Genomic DNA, 16,546 nt, shown 5'->3' on the forward strand with positions numbered 1-16,546 from the left:
CCATGCGACCTTGGAGTGATGCAGCCTGAGGGGCGCTGCCAGATGAATAAACCAGAAAACGTCACCTGTCACCATTGCTGAAGAGGTGTTGAAGCAGCTGAAGGCGCACGCTAAAGAAGTGGCTTCTCACGAGCCGCTAGGGTCCTGAGACTTAGGAGGATCTGGGGCGTGGGAAGCTCGTGAAGGACTGTCGCCATCTCCGCTAGAACCGCCTCGTGCCTAGCTTCCTGGGCCGCCAGGATGCTCCGCAGGCGGCGCTGGAAGGTACCAGCTGCGTTCGGCAAGCCGAAAGGCATGCAAACATAGCTGTGGGGTGGGCCTTCGCACCGGCCGACGCGCGATGGCCAGAGGCGCTCCCGAGATGCGGTCCTGTTGAGCCCTGGGATGTCGACGCAGACGCACAGCTCATCGTCCGCGCCAGGACAAGGAGCTGCGCCAGGTGGTGGGCGGCGGTCACCGCACATGGCTCTTTCATCTTGAAGCTCCTTGGTAGCCTTGGTGATGAATTCCTAAGCACCAGGTACCTCGTGCCTTGTGCCCTGTGGAGGGAAGCGTGCGGCGAAGCATGCCTCCACGTGGTGCCTGAGCGCCTCCCTCATGACGTTGGCTAGGTCTGAGGCCCTATAGAAGAGAGCCCCCAAGCCCAGCCTGAGGAGGGCCCCAGGCGCGCCTTCCTATGTGAGGGAGGGAGGCGCCCCATCTGCGGGCAAGGTCCTGAGGTGGTGCCGCTGGAGACGCCGCTTTCCTGAGGCCCTTGGTGGAGCGGCTGCTTTTTCTTCTTGGGGATGGCCTTAGGAGTGTGGATGGCGCCTTCGTTGTCTGGGTCCTCGATTGCCGCATCCTTGTAGGAACGCTCAAGAGAGCACACCGCGTCCTTTTCTTCGCAGGCGATTGTGATGACGCCGCCGCTCCCTGGCATCTTGAGGACGTTGTAACCATGATGAGTCACTGCCATGAACTTGGCCAGGGCTGGGTACCCGAGGATGGCATTGTTCGGAAGATGAATGTGGGCGACGTCGAAGTCAATGCAAGCTCAGATAGATGCAACGACGATACATGCCACAGTAACGGACCCATGCGGCCTGGGGTATGATGCAGCCCAAGGGGCGCCCCCAATTGGGTAAATTAAGGATGCAAAGGATACACGTCGCAGGGACAGGCCCGTGCGACCTCGGAATGATGCAGCCCGTGGGGCGCTCCCAGCTGCATAAACTAGAAAATGTCACCTGGCACCGGGTCTGAAGAGGTGTTGAAGTAGCTGAAGGCGCGCGCTAAACAGTGGCTCCTCATGAGCCGCCAGGGTCCTGAGCCTCGGGAGGATCTAGGGGCGGGAGGCTCATGAAGGACCGTCGCCATCTCCGCCAGGACCGCCTTGTGCCTGGCTTCCTGGGACGCCACGATGCTCCGCAGGCGGCACTGGAAGGTGACAGCTGCGTTCGGCAAGCCGAAAGGCATGCGAACGTAGCTGTGGGGTGGGCCTTCGCACCGGACGACGCGCGATGGCCAGAGGCGCTCCCGAGATGCGGCCCTGTTGAGCCCTGGGATGTTGACGCAGATGCTCAGCTCGTCGTCCGTGCCAGGACAAGGAGTTGCGCCAGGTGGTGGGCGGAGGCCACCGTGCACGGCTCTTGCATCTTGAAGCTCCTTGCTAGCCTTGGTGATGAACTCCCTTGCACCAGTCTCCTCGTGCCTTGTGCCCTGTTGAGGGAAGCGTGCGGTGAAGCATGCCTCCATGTGGTGCCCAAGCGCCTCCCTCATGACGTTGGCTAGGTCTGAGGCCCTACAGAAGAGAGCCTCTGAGCCCAGCCTGAGGAGGACCCCGGGCGCGCCTTCCCATGTGAGGGAGGGAGGCGCCCCGTCTGCGGGGATAGGTCCTGAGGTGGTGCCGCTGGAGACGTCGCTTTCCTGAGGCCCTTGGTGGAACAACTGCCTTTTCTTTTTGGGGACGGCTCAGGAGTGTGGATGGCGGCTTCGTTGTCTAGGTCCTCGACTGCCCCAGCCTGGTAGGCGCACTCGAGAGAGCACACCGCGTCCTTTTCTTTGCAGGCGATCGTGATGACGCCACCACTCCCTGGCATCTTGAGGATGTTGTAACCATGATGAGTCACTGCCCTGAACTTGGCCAGGGCTGGGTACCCGAGGATGGCGTTGTACGGAAGATGAATGTGGGCGACGTCGAAGTCAATGCTAGCTCAGATAGATGCAAGGACGATACATGCCATAGGGACGGACCCATGCATGCGGCCTGGGGTATGATGCAGCCCGAGGGGCGCCCCGAATAGGGTAAATTAAGGATGCAAAATGATACACGTTGCAGGGACAGGCCCGTGCAACCTTAGAATGATGTAGCCCGAGGGGCGCTCCCAGCTGAATAAACCAGAAAATGTCACCTGGCACCATTGCTGAAGAGGTGTTGAAGTAGCTGAAGGCGCGCGCTGAAGAAGTGGCTCCTCACGAGCCGCCAGGGTCCTGAGCCTCAGGAGGATCTGGAGGGTGGGAGGCTTGTGAAGGACCGTCGCATCTCCGCCAGGACCGCTTGGTGCCTCGCTTCCTGGGCCGCAAGGATGCTCCGCAGGCGCAGCTGGAAGGTGACAGCTGCGTTCGGCAAGCCGAAAGGCATGCGAACATAGCTGTGGGGTGGGCCTTCGCACCGGATGATGCGCGATGGCCAGAGGCGCTCCCGAGATGCGGCCTTGCTGAGCCCTCGGATGTCGACGCAGACGCGTAGCTCGTCGTCCATGCCAGGACAAGTAGCTGCGCCAGGTGGTGGGCGGCGGCCGCCGTGCACGGCTCTTGCATCTTGAAAGTCCTTGGTAGCCTTGGTGATGAACTCCTGAGCACCAGGCACCGCGTGCCTTGTGCCCTGTTGAGAGAAGCGTGCGGCGAAGCATACCTCCATGTGGTGCCCGAGCGCCTCCCTCATGACGTTGGCTAGGTTTGAGGCCGTACAGAAAAGAGCCCTTGAGCCCAGCCTGAGGAGTGCCCCGGGCGCGCCTTCCTATGTGAGGGAGGGAGGCGCCCCATCTACGGGCACATGTCCTGAGGTGGTGCCGCTGGAGACGCCGCTTTCCTGAGGCCCTTGGTGGAGCAGCTACTTTTCTTCCTAGGGATGGCCTCAGGAGGGTGGATGGCGCGTTCGTTGTCTGTGTCCTCGACTGCCGCAACTTGGTAGGCCCGCTCGAGAGAGCACACCGCGTCCTTTTCTTCGCAGGTGATCGTGACGACGCCGCCGCTCCCTGGCATCTTGAGGACGTTGTAACCATGATGAGTCACTGCCATGAACTTGGCCAGGGCTGGGTACCCAAGGATGGCGTTGTACGGAAGGTGAAGGTGGGCGACATTGAAGTCAATGAGCTCAGTGCGGTAGTTGTTGCGCTTGCCGAAGGTGACAGGGAGGCGGATCTGCCCTATCGGGGTGGTGGAGCCATCGGTCACTCCTGAGAAGGGCTTGGTCGGCTGCAACTGATCATATGGCACTTGGAGGCAGTCGAACATATTGATGGAGAGAACGTTGAGCCCTGCACCGCCATCGATGAGGGTCTTGGTGATAAGGACATTGCTGATGATGGGCGAGTAGAGCATCGGGAGGGCGCCGACTGTTGCCACACACTTGAGCTGGTTTGACGAGCTGAAGGTGATGGTGCACTTGGACCACCAGAGCGGGCGCGTGGCCTCGAGCCTGGGGAGAGCCGCGTTTACCTCACGAGCAAACTGCTTGAAGATGCGCTGGGAGGCTGGGGCCTGAGCGCCACCCAAGATGCGGGCGATGGCGCGCGGCTCCTGGAAGCCCCCAGCCCCCTCATCCTGATGATGATCGTCGTTCCTCCTTGGTGGTGGTGGCAGCGAGGGAGGCCAGCCCTGCCTTGAGGACGGTCCTCCCGAGGCTGATCCCTCTAGTCGCCCTTGCGAGGCTGGTGCTGCCAGCTGTCCTCACGAGGCTGGTCGCCACTCCTAGCGGGGGCCACGGTCATCCCAGCATCCTCCACTATGTCCTCCTCCCGGCCATAGCCCCGGTCGTTGCGCTCGGGGCATCGACCGAAGCACCTATCATGGACGGCCCTGAGCTCCTGACAGTCGTTGGTGTTGTGGCTGTGCACGTTGTGGAAGGCCTAGAAGGGACGGTTGCCCTTGGACGACTCCGGGTGGTCGCGGCCGCGCTTCATCTCTGGCTCAGCCGTGAGCACGGCCATTCCCTTGCGCTTCACATCCTTGGACTTGGCCTTCTTGTCTTCTGGGTCGACAGCTGGAAGCTCGAGGAGGGAGAGGGGCCCTTCCTCAGCTCTTGCGCACTTGGTCGCCATGTTGAACATCTCCAGAGCCATGCATAGGTCCTCGTGGATGGCGAGCTCCTCCTTCATCTTGACGTCGCAGACGCCATCAGAGAATGCAGAGATGACGGCCTGGTCCGTCACCTTGGGGATCTTGAGGCGGTCACTATTGAAGTGTTGGATGTACGTTTGCAGGGTTTCCCCTGGCTGCTTGTAACACCCCGGATGTAACTTTCCATATTTGTAACTCCGACTCTTGCCATTTTTGGCTATGTGCTATGATATTCCCTCCGTGGTCGGGTTTTGTCTTTCGTTTTGCTTTTTGTTCATGTCATGCATATCATATCATGTCATCATGTGCATTGCATTTGCATACGTGTTCGTCTCTTGCATCCGAGCATTTTCCCCATTGTCCGTTTTGCAATCCGGCGCTCCCATCTCCTCCGGTGCACCCCTTTTGTTTTCTTTCGTGAGCGGGTGTAAAACGTTCTCGGAATGGACCGAGGCTTGTCAAGTGGCCTTGGTATACTACCGGTAGACCACCGGTCAAGTTTCGTTCCATTTGGAGGACGTTTGGTACTCCAACGGTTAACCGGGTAACCGTAGATGCCTTTTGTGTGTTGCAGCAAAACCCCCTCTCTAAACAGCCAAAAACCCACCAAACTCTCTTCCATGTTGTAGGTCGTTCGATCACGATCATGTGGGCGAAAACCGCACCTCATTTGGACTCTCCTAGCTCCCTCTAGCTATATAAGTGCATCTCCTCCCGTATACAATCGCAGTCCAACCCTAGCCAAACTTCCCCCGCCGCCACCGGACGTGTCCGCCGCCACCGGACACTTCCCCGCCGCCGCGCCCGGTGAATCGGGGCCCACCACGTCGCCCGCCGGCTCTCCCACCGCTGCGGCCCGCCCGGCCCGCCGTGGGCCCGCCGGCCCGTACGCCGCCCGCGCCCTGCGTGCGCCGCGCCGCCGCCTCGCCTCTCCACCGCGCCGCCGCGCCTGCCCTGCCGCCTCGCTGCGCCGCCACCCGGCCGCCGCCGCCCCTCGTCGCCGCACCTCCGCCGCCGCCCGCGGGCACCCGCGCCGCGCCGCCCTCGACGCCGGCCGCCGGCGCCGCCCGACCTCCGGCCGCTCCCCCTCCGCCTCTCCTCCGGCCGGCCACCGCCTCCTCCTCTTCCCCGGCTCCGGCAGCCCAGCCACGACGAGCCCGAGGCCGATCCGATCTGGTAGTCTACGCGCGTTGACTTTCTCCCCCTCCCCCGATATTCCGAAGTCATTTATTCTTACAGCATATTGCCATGTTCATTGCATCGTAACTCTCTGCATGTAGCTCCGTTTCGCGCGTGTAATATATCGAAATTTTTGTCTCGTGATGCTATACATTTTTTTGAATTGCACCATGTTCATTAGAGTCCATCTTGATGCTAAATCTCTGGTGCAAGAGTGCAAGTTGCTGTTATCTGCTGGTTCTTAGCAGAACTTGGAGATTTATTATTTTTGTATCATTTAATCTGTGCATCTTATGGGCATGAGCTCTACATGTGTTTTGTTGTATGCCATGCCATCTTTCCAGTGATGTATGGCATGTATTTTTTTTATGTCTGTGGTGACTAGCACAAGCATGCAAACTAGGCTCCGTAATGTTTCTAATTTCAGGGACTTGGTAATTTCTCGAAGTCCTTGTCTGCTGTTATTTTGTTGCCATGTAAACTTGATGATACAGGGAGATCCATGCATATTTTTGAGATGTTCAGTAAGGATGTTTTGTAGATATTGTTGTAATTAATCCATTTCTTCTCTTGTTTGCAATTATGGAGTGCCACAGCATGACTCAATCTTGCTCTACTTTTGCTATAAAATATTTCTGGCAGATTCTTAACATGATATTCATTTTTGCCAAGCTTGTTGTAGTTAATCCATACAAGCTATGCTTTTGTTCTTGCCATGGATAGCTTCATAAACTTTCCATCTTGCTTTAGGTATGCTTGTTTTGTCATGCAAAGATTTTTGGTGAGTGCATCAAGCTCACCAAGATGCCTTCATATTATTGTTTCTGCCATGCTCTGTTTTCTGCTAAGTCTGAAACCTGATAACGAAACTTGCTATGTTTACATGCTTGCCATCATATCTTCTGTTCCTTTTTGGCTTATGGTCATTAAGGGACTTTCGTCATATGCATATAGTACAATACTTCCAGGCCTTGTTGTTCCATGTTAAGTTCCTGTAGCATGTTGTTTTCGTGCTCTGAACATTGCTACCTGATGCTGTTTTCTGCCATGTCCAGTATTTTCACCAAGTCTGTGATCCTGTTATCTTTTGCACTTTTGCCATGCTTATTTGAGCTTGTTAGGTTGTGATATAGCCGTAGCTCAGTGTTCATCTTTTGTCAAGCATCTCCTGTAGATTACTTCCATAGGCTTTTTTGCTACGTTGGACTGCTGTAGCTTTGTTATTTTTGCATTCTAAGTGCCATCATGCTGTTAATCGCAGATTCGTGTCATTCTTGTTTTGCTTGCCATTTGCAAACCGTGCATCCGTTTCCGGTGTTCTTTATATCGATTTTGACCGAAATCATCTCATCTTTCCAGTGGCATGCTTGGTTTGCCAAGTTACTGCCTTGTTCATCATTTTCCTTCCGGAGCACGCATATGCATCGCATATCATATCTCGGATATCATACATGTTTTGCATCATGTTGCTTGTGCATTTCCCGTGATTGATTTTCGTTCCGTTGCTTGTGTTCTTGTCTTGGGTAGAGCCGGGAGACGAGTTCGTGAACGAGGAACCTGTTGAGTACGCTTACGAGGATCAAGCTTTCGACATCTCTGAGAACCTTGCAGGCAAGATGACCACCCCTCGAAATCACTTCTATCTTTGCTTTGCTAGTTGTTCGCTCTATTGCCATGCTGCGGTACCTATCACTTGCTTTATCATGCCTCCCATATTGCCATGTCAGCCTCTAACCATCCCTAACTAGCAAACCGTTGTTTGGCTATGTTACCGCTTTTGCTCAGCCCTTCGTATAGCGTTGCTAGTTGCAGGTGAAGTTGAAGTTTGTTCCATGTTGGAACATGGATATGATGGGATATCACAATATCTCTTATTTAATTAATGCATCTATATATATTTGGTAAAGGGCGGAAGGCTCGGACTTATGCCTGTTGTTTTGTTCCACTCTTGCCGCCCTAGTTTTTGTCTTACCGGTATTATGTTCCTTGAGTTTGCGTTCCTTACGCGGTTGGGTGATTTATGGGACCCCCTTGACAGTTCGCCTTCAATAAAACTCCTCCAGCAAGGCCCAACTTTGGTTTTACCATTTGCCACCTAAGCCTTTCCCCCGGGTTTTCGCGAGCCCGAGGGTCATCTTATTTTAACCCCCGGGCCAGTGTTCCTCTGAGTGCTGGTCCAAACTAGAGCACCCTGCGGGACCGTCCCTTGGCAACTTGGGTTATGTTGGTACCTGTACGCTTCGCTTATCCGGTGTGCCCTGAGAACGAGATATGTGCAGCTCCTATCGGGATTTGTCGGCACATTCGGGTGGCTTTGCTGGTCTTGTTTTACCATTGTCGAAATGTCTTGTAAACCGGGATTCCGAGACTGATCGGGTCTTTCCGGGAGAAGGTTTATCCTTCGTTGACCGTGAGAGCTTATGATGGGCTAAGTTGGGACACCCCTGCAGGGTATTATCTTTCGAAAGCCATGCACGCGGTTATGAGGCAGATGGGAATTTTTTAATGTCCGGTTGTAGAGAACTTGTCACTTGACCCAGTTAAAATACATCAACTGTGTGTGTAGCCGTGATGGTCTCTTCTCGGCGGAGTCCGGGAAGTGAACACGGCTTGAGTTATGCATGACGTAAGTAGGAGTTCAGGATCACTTGTTGGTCATTGCTAGATGACGACCGTTCCGTTGCTTCTCTTCTCGCTCTCTTTTGCGTATGTTAGCCACCATATATACTTATTGCCTGCTGCAGCTCCACCTCATTACACCATCCTTTCCTATAAGCTTAAATAGTCTTGATCTCGCGGGTGTGAGATTGCTGAGTCCTCGTGACTCACAGATTCTACCAAAATAGTTGCAGGTGCCGACGATGCCAGTGCAGATGATGGAATCGATCTCAAGTGGGAGTTCGATGAGGAACGTGGTCGTTAGTATGTGTCTTTTCCTGATGATCAGTAGTGGAGCCCAGTTGAGACGATCGGGGATCTAGCATTTGGGGTTATCTTATTTTCATTTGGATCTTGACCGTAGTCGGTCTATGTGTGTATTTTGGATGATGTATGGATTATATTCATGTATTGTGTGAAGTGGCGATTGTAAGCCAACTCTTTATCCCATTCTTGTTCATTACATGGGATTTTGTGAAGATGACCCTTCTTGCAACAAAACCACTATGCGGTTATGCCTCTAAGTCGTGCCTCGACACGTGGGAGATATAGCCGCATCATGGGCGTTACAACTCATTCCCCGTCGGGCCGGTGGCGGCGTTGGCAGCAGGCGACGGAGAGCGACGGGGAAGCCCGCCGATGGGCGCCGTCTGGGCAACGCGAGCACTGAGAGCGGCCCGGCGATCAGCGCGGGCTCGACGAGCATCAGCCATGGAACTGGTGGAGCGGTGGAGCGTGGATCGAAGGAGGAAAAGCTTCGGCGCACCCCTACCTAGCATGCCAAATGTCGGATTCTGTGTTCCGCAGACCCTTGAGAGGTTCAAACTCTGGGGTGCTTACGAAGAACTCTTTCTCCCCAGCCTGCCTACCCAACGATTCCACGACCTAGCTCGATGAACCCAAAGAACACGAGACACAGAGGTTTATACTGGCCAGGGACACCTCGTGGTGCAATACCCTACTCAAGTGTGGTGGTGGATTGCCTCGAGGGCTGAGGATGAACTAGTACAGTGGGTGAACAGCCTCCGGGGGAGAGGTGTTCTTGAGCTCGATGAGCTGGTGGGTGTGAGGATGGAATGGATCCAATCCAAGATCATTCCTCCCCCTATGGTGGTGGCTAGTCCTATTTATGGGGGCCCTGGCCCTCTTCCCAAATGTAGGCGGGAAGGGATCCCACAACGGCCAATTTTGAAAGGAGACAACTAGTACAAGCTATCCTAACAAAAGGTGGTCTTCGCCTGCCAAAGGCTCTGGTGGTGACGCTGCTGTGGGCTCCGCGATGACCTCCGTCCTGCCGTCCTGCTGGTCTTGGTCTCGTCGCACCGATATGGAAACCTTTGCCTGACGCCTCGGGACTCGTCGCCTGCGCGTGCCTCTTTAGCACAAAAGAGGAAACTGGTGCACTGCACCCACTGGCGCCCGCTTGGCCTTGGTCATCACGGCTCACGTCACATGAATCTCGTGAGGTGCCCCCTGCATAGATATCTCCTCTCCTCGGGAGCCAGCCTAGCGAGGCCGCCCCCAGGGAGGTCTTGGTGTCATCTGCCTCGCGAGGCTTGGCTCCTCGCGAGGGTCTTGAGTTGTTGCTGCCGAAGCTGGGTCGTACCGGGCCATTGGTGGAGCCACGTCGTGGACCACAGGCAGGCAAGTCTGGGCGCCCCCGTTCCCAGGATGCCGACAGGTACCCTCCCCTGGCTCAGTTCATGGTGCCGACCCATCCGACCTAAAACCTCATGAAGATGCCGGGAAGCAGCGGCGTCCTCACCGTAGCCGGAAACACCAAGGAGGCCCTGACGGCCTCAAGCTCGCCTTCAGGGTCGCGGCGGCAGCGTGCCCAGCCAACGGAGCTGCCCCCGGGGCTAATGGGGTTGCGCTGACAAAGAAGAAACAAATGTTCTCTCAACATCGGGCCAAGACAAAGCAGGTGTCGGTCGACGAGGACGGGGCCTTAGGGGCCACCTTCACCATCGGTGCCGACCTCGCCCCGGACCAAGAGAAGGAGTTGGTGAATTTCCTGCATGACAACAAGGAGGTATTCACCTGGGAGCCCAAGCAGCTGGTTGGGGTCCCAAGGGGAGTGATCGAGCATCACCTGAGGGTAGGCCCTAACGTGCGCCCGGTGAAGCAGAAGGCCCGACGGCAGTCCACGGAGAAGCACTCCTTCATCGTCCAGGAGACCCGCAAGCTGCAAGAAGCAGGTGTCATCCGCTAGGTGCGGTAACCTGAGTGGCTGGCAAACCCAGTCTTCGTGCCCATGAAGGTAGGGAAGGAACGTATGTGTGTCGACTTCACCAAGCTCAAAAAAGCCTGCCCTCAAGACCCGTTCCCGCTTCCGCGCATCAAACAGATCGTCGACTCCATCACCGAGTGCGACCTGCTATGCTTCCTAGATGCCTTCTCGGGCTACCACCAGATCAAGATGATGGTGCAGGACATCGAGAAGACAACCTTCTTGACCCTATCCGGGGTGTACGGCTACACCTGCATGCAGTTCGGGTTGCGCAATGCCGGGGCGACTTTCCAGCGATTGATGCACATCGCTCTAGGCCAACAGCTCGGGAGGAACGCTAAGGCCTACGTCCACGACATTGTGGTAAAATCTCGGGAGGCAAGGACCCTCATTCAGGACCTTGAGGAGACTTTCGTCAGCCTACGCAAGGTGGACCTGCGGCTCAACTCGGAGAAGTGCATGTTCGGCGTCCCCTCCGGCAAGCTGCTGGGTTTCCTCGTGTCGCACAGGGGGATCGGGGCGAACCCGAAGAAGATCAAGGCAATAGAAGACATGAGCCCACCGCAAACTCTCAAAGAAATGCAAAAACTCTCAGGCTGCGTGACCTCGCTAGGGCGCTTCACCTCCAAGCTGGGGGAGCGCGCCCTACCATTCTTCAAGCTGATGAAGAAGAAGGGCCCATTCGAGTGGACCCCGGAGGCCGACAGGGCGTTTCAAGACCTCAACAAATACCTGACCAGCCCACCGGTGATGGTTGTTGTCGGCGTCCTAGGAATAGGGGTACCCTAACTTGCCCGCCTGCGGCCCATGCCCGAGGGCTCGCGCAAGGAAGGATAAGGCACCTGACGGATGTCCTACCAAATTCTGCAGCTTTGTGACGCCTCCCGAGGTCAGCGGCTCCTTAGTCCGCAACAAGGAGGCCTCACTAGGTGCCAGAGGGCACGCCCTCACGAGACAGGAAACTACCCCAGGTGCATCAAGCTAAGTTATCCCTCTACGTCAACATGGAGCACGAATGCCACAACACAACACAGAAACAATAAACATAACATAGCGGCATGAAAATCATAGTTCATTACACGCCCCCGTACGGCCCCATACTTGTTTCTTGAAATGCAGGAAGAAAGGAAAGGATGAACAAAAGCGGCGGGCACACCCGCAGCAGCTCACAAGGGTTGGCTCCCAGCGCCCCCAAACTCAGCCGGAGCCCTCCTCGTGCTTCACCGGAGCACGGCGACGGGACGACATGCCACCGTCCTCAAAGCGAGCCTGGCGGTGTGGCGACTGGTCGTAGCCGCCGCTGCTGGAGCTCTCGCTGGAGGAGGAGCCGCCACCACTGGACGAGCCACGACCGTCGCCAAGAGCGTGCTCGCCCTCGGCGTCGTCAAGGCCAAGCTCTTCGTCACTGCCGATGTCCTCGGGACAGCACCCTCCGCGGCGACCATCTTCCCCAAACACCCTCACCAAGAGGTTCATAGCTCTATCGTACTTGAAATGGAGGGTGCACCGCCTGCTCAGGCTGCGCGCGCGGGCGAACGTTTGCCAGCCGCGGGCCAGGGCCACGTTGCCCGCGACGGAGACCTCCACTGCGACCCACGAGGCCTTGCTGCAGCAAACGTTGGCCTACAGCTAGAGGCCGCCAAGACCCCTGGCTGGCAGTTCACCGGCAAAGGAGCGCGGAAGCTAGAGCCAGGTGCCAGCAGGATTCTCCGACCACACGACGAACTCTGGGAGCACCTCCGCTCAATGGAAGCGCAGCCGAGGAGGCTGGGCGACCACAGCACACCTCCCCTCGGCGCAAGGGCTGCTTTGTCTGGAGGGACCCTTGCCGTGGGAGGAGACACTGCTGCGGCCGCCGAGGATGATGATGGTCCCCGAAGGAGTACGACCGCGCCCCTGAGGAGCCATAGCAGGGGTCGCGGCGTGCTTACGGGGACGGCCTCGCCCCCTCTTAGGCGGCGGCGAGCCGGGACCTTCCTGGCGAGCCTTCCCCTTCTCCGCCGCCGAGAACCTCTTTGTTGGCGCCATAGGAAGGTAGCAAGGCGGCAAAGCGAGGAGGAAGAAGAAGGAGCGGGTAGCAAGAAGAAGGAGATGAGAAATGGGGGCTCCGCCCCTCTCCTCATTTATAGCCAGAAGGAAGCCAACCGTCGACCTCCACAATCACATGCAATGATGGTCTTCTTCTGCATGCAGCAGGGTCTCATCAAGTCGAGGACGGTTGCCGAGGCTGCATGGGGAAGCGGAGGCGCCCACGTCCCGTCAATCTCCACGCGTCGACCAAGGCCGCAGGCGGTTGGGGCCCGCGGCGCTTCGCACTTGCCCTTTGGCTTCGCCTCGAAGCCAAGTTCGAGCGCGCCTTGGGCCCGAGAGGTATTGTCAGCGTCCTGGGAACGGGGGTGCCCAGAATTGCCTGCCTGAGGCCCACGGTGTGGCTCCACCAACGGCCTGGTACGGCCCAGCTTCAGCAGCAACCACTCAAGACCCTCACGAGGGGCCAAGCCTTGCGAGGCGGACGAAACCAAGACCTCCCTGGGGGCGGCCTTGCTAGGCTTGGTCCCGAGGAGCGGAGATATCTATGCAAGGGGCACCTCGCGAGGTTCAGGTGACGTGAGTCATGACGACCAAGGCCGGGCGGGCACCAGCGGGCACAGTGTACCAGTTTCCTCTTTGGTGCTAAAGAGGCAAGCGCAGGCGAGGAGTCCCGAGGCATCAGGCAAAGGTTTCCATATCGGTGCAACAAGACCAAGACCAGCAGGACGGCAGGACGGAGGTCATCGCGGAGCCCACAACAGCGTCACCACCAGAGCCTTTGGCAGGCGAAGACCACCTTTTGTCAGGATAGCTTGTACTAGTTGTCTCCCTTCAAAATTGGTCGTTATGGGATCCCTTCCCACCTAACATTTGGGAAGCGGACCGAGGGCACTATAAATAGGACCTAGCCACCACTGTAGCAGGGACTGATCATTCGGACCACCCTCGCACTCACCAGCTCATCGATCTCAAGAACACCTCTCCTCCTGAGGCTGTTCATCCAGTGTACTAGTTCATCCTCAGCCCATCGAGGCAATCCACCACCACACTGGATTAGGGTATTACACCACGCGGTGGCCCGAACCAGTATAAACCTCTGTGTTTCTTGTTCTTTGGGTTCATCAAGCTGGGCCATGGGATCGTTGAGCGAGCGATCTAGGAAGAGAGAGTCCTTCGTGCGCACCAAAGAGTTCGAATCTCTCAAGGGTTTACCGGAACCCGTAATCTGACAAGCCCTATAGCTAATTTAGCTATAGCGCGTTTGTTCCAAATGCGCTACTGCTACGTCCACTTAACCCCCAAAATCCTCACTCTCTCTGCTTCTTCCCGCCTCTTTTCCCCCAAATCCCCACTCTCTTTTCCCCCGCGTTGTTGTCGCCGCCAGAGCCCTGACCTCGCCGCGCCCCTGCGCTCGCCCCCGACCCCGGCACTCGCCCCTGACCGAGGCCCCAACCCCGACGCGCCACGCCCCTGCACCCTCTGTAAGCCCCCCATCGCTCCTCCTCTCTCTGCTAGCTAGGGTTCTTCGGTTAATTTACTTAGGTTTTAATTAGGGCAGTAGGTTAATTAGATTATCTATTTAGTTATGAATTTATCTAGGGTTTTATGAACCACAGGTTTCAAACTAAGACAGAAATTTAGGGTTAAGCAATTGTAGTTAAAAGAAAAGGCAAAATTGATTATATAGGTTTCTTGCATTTTTTAGTTTAAGTAATTGTTGCTATTTAAATTTTATAGTGCTAGTTAGTTAATTAGAATTAGTATTAAAAAAACAGAATTATTTTAAGCAATTGTCCAAATCAACATCCTTGTTAAAGCAAATTTAGGTAGGCTAAATTTACTTTCAAATATTCTGAAGAAAATGACTTGTTTTTGACATGTGATATGTGGACATGTGATGTTTTGGACAAGTTTTATATTTTCTTCCTTTTATATGCAAATTTTAAATGGACATGTGATATGTGGACATGTGATGTTTTGGACATGTCATATTTGGAATTTGGACATGTCATTTGGACATGTGATGTTTTGGACATGTCATATTTGGAAAATGATGATTATGTGGAGGGTAAATGATCTGAGTGGCCTATGTTACGCCGGAATGTTGATTCATTTCCGTTCCGGTGAATTTCAGGCGCTCGATATGTCCATTTTTTAGCAAAGGTCATGCCGAAATTTTCCATGAATTTTGGCATGACTTGTGCTAGATAATTGGCGTACTGAGTGCCGGGAGTTGCTGGAAAATGGCATTAATGCAAACATAGATATTTTTTTATGTCATTTCTCATTTTTTTCATACTTTTAGAATTAAACGAGGATACTTAATCATAGGAAACATGTCGAACAACAAAGAAACCGGGCCTTCTGACCAAGATGCAGACGAGATGGATTATGAGGGTGAACAAGAGTACCTTGACTTTTTGTCTGCTAAGCAGACTCAAGGTTTGCAGGCTGGCCTCGATGATGGTACTGACGCCGACATCGACACCGACGGTGCCGGCACCGATGGCGGCGCCGAGACCGGCGGTGAAGGTACCGGCAGGGAAGATACCAGCGCCGATGCCGCTACCAAAAAGAAGAAGCAGAAGAAGCAGATGATACAAAAACCTAACAAACTCGACATTGGACGACTGGTGATCACAAAGATGGCACCTGGCAAGTTTGAGCCATTAGAGCCGGAAGAACCTCTCAAGTGCTATGGGAACCAAGTAGGATGCATTCTACGGGAAAGCGCGAGCATCAACGATGATGACTTAAGGAGTAAAGAACATTTTGTCGGTGTACAAAAGTTGGGGCTCTCCTTTTGACCCCTTACTTCTGCACGGGCAGTCAGAGCCACGCGCCACGGCCACACGTAGGAGGGCAAAGGAGGGAAGCCGGAGATAAGTCTAAGCACAAGACAACCAAGACAGCGCCAAGACCAGAAACACCAAAGGGCAAGAGGGCGAGGTGGACTCCCCCGGCAAGGCCCTTTCCGGGGCGGCTTCTGCAGCCCCTGCAAGAGCCTTGCCGGGGCAACTTGCCCAGCTCCAGCAGAGCGAGCCACTCTCGACCCCAAGAGTTCCAAACGCCGCCAACAACTGTACTGGAACTTGGGCTCGGGAGGCACCATTGCGGTGGCATGCAGATCATTGTCAAGATCATAAACATGTGAGATCAGATGAGGGCCAGAAGACGGCGACCCTGCGGCAAACGCCTTGCCGGGGAAGACTGCAAGCTTGCCGGGGAAGACTGCAAGCTTCCCGGGGAAGACTGCAAGCTTGCCGAGGAAATCCACAAGACCCCCGGCAAGCGCCTTGCCGGGGAAGACTGCAAGCTTGCCGGGGACGACTGCAACGCCACGGCAAGACCCTTGCCGGGCCCCCGGCAAGGTCCTTGCCGAGAGCGTCGGCGGGGCCACAGCCAGGCCCGGCTCGACCAAGACTCCACCATCGTCCCCAAGCAGCTACTAGCTCAACCAGCTGGGCAGGCACCTGCATGGCGACGGGCGGCCACTACGCCAACTCGAGAAGCACCTGCGTGGTGGCATGCAGATCTTCGTGAAGACCCTGCCACCGCGCCACCTTAGCTGCTTGCCTGCCTACATGGCGCCGCACGCATAGCTGGACTGGGCGCGTGTCGAAGCAAGGCGAGGCGGCGACGGACGGGGCGGGCCTTGTTCCCGTCCCCGATAAAGCTAAGGGACACCTAAGCGATGCATTAAATGGGTCCTGACTTGTAATACGGCGATAAGCTCGTAGCACTGTAGACCTTTCCACCTCCTGTGTGCCACTGTGGCAGCCTCTTTCGACTATAAAAGGAGGCCCATGGCATACTGGAGGAGGATTCGGCTCTTTTGGGCAAGTTGCACCCCATAGCTAGCTCAAGAACACAAGAACACTCAATATATCCACCAAAGCAGGACTAGGGTATTATGCATCCTCGCTACCCGAACCTGGGTAAACGATCCGTGTGGTTCCTGTTATACCTACTCTTCTCACGACCCCGCGCCCGCCAACCTTAGAAGGGATTCCAGTGATCCCATCAGTGTCGTTTCCACCGACATCTTTGGCGCGCCAAGTAGGGGGCGCAGTTGTGAGAATCTGGTTTAGCAGCCAGCTTAGCAGTTCCTCGTGGCCATGGTTTCTA

This window comes from Triticum aestivum, chromosome 7D (genome assembly GCF_018294505.1).
Source record: "Triticum aestivum cultivar Chinese Spring chromosome 7D, IWGSC CS RefSeq v2.1, whole genome shotgun sequence".
Taxonomy (NCBI): domain Eukaryota; kingdom Viridiplantae; phylum Streptophyta; class Magnoliopsida; order Poales; family Poaceae; genus Triticum; species Triticum aestivum.